Below are 851 nucleotides of genomic sequence, written 5' to 3' on the forward strand. Positions count from 1 at the left end.
AGAGAGAGAGAGAGATCTAAAGAAGGGCATTTAAGGAAGAATCATAATCCTCATGCTTTTTTACTTTTATGAAGTTCTCTCATTAATGATATTTATGTATATCTTGCTCAATAACTGAGTATTAAAACTAAAAATTTCTCTTCATTTATGCATGTTTAATGTGTATATAAGATTTTCTTCAAGTGATCTATGAATGTTAACATATTATATCTTTAATTTCAAATTGCTAGATTCGCATGAAATTTGGTACATGGTATTAATAAATCTAGCCACAGGATGACAAGAAATTTGTATAACCCTAAATAATTCAAAAAGAACTGAAGAAGCCAAGATGTTATCTTAAGGGAAAATGCTTAGTGACTTGGCTAAGTTCCACAATTTTAATAATAAATAAATATCATGACAAAAATATTAAGCAAACAATTTTTATTAGGGCTCTTAAAAACAAATAAATGGATGATCATTTCCAAAGGAAGATATCATCATCATTATGGTGATAAGATAACATAAGCTTTAGTAGGAAAGAAAATGACTTAAAAAGAGAAACTTAAGCTATCCTTTAACAGATATCTTCAACCCTTAAACATAAAAGTCTTTTGTGTACTAAAAATCTCAATGATATAGAAATATTATGTCTTACTCAATATTACAGCAACACACATATACAGACATAAGAGATAAATAGAATTTTTATGTGAAAAAATCCTAAGAAGAAAAAAAGTATGGGGTCTACTCTAATCAAAGTAGATCACTAAAAAATTAAAAGAATATATGTACACTCTTTTTCTGAATTAAAAAAGATGGACTAAAAAACTGACAATCATAACTTTATAATAGTGGTTTGGCTACAC

The sequence above is a fragment of the Phalaenopsis equestris genome, unplaced genomic scaffold, assembly GCF_001263595.1.
Source record: "Phalaenopsis equestris unplaced genomic scaffold, ASM126359v1 Scaffold000002, whole genome shotgun sequence".
Lineage (NCBI taxonomy): Eukaryota > Viridiplantae > Streptophyta > Magnoliopsida > Asparagales > Orchidaceae > Phalaenopsis > Phalaenopsis equestris.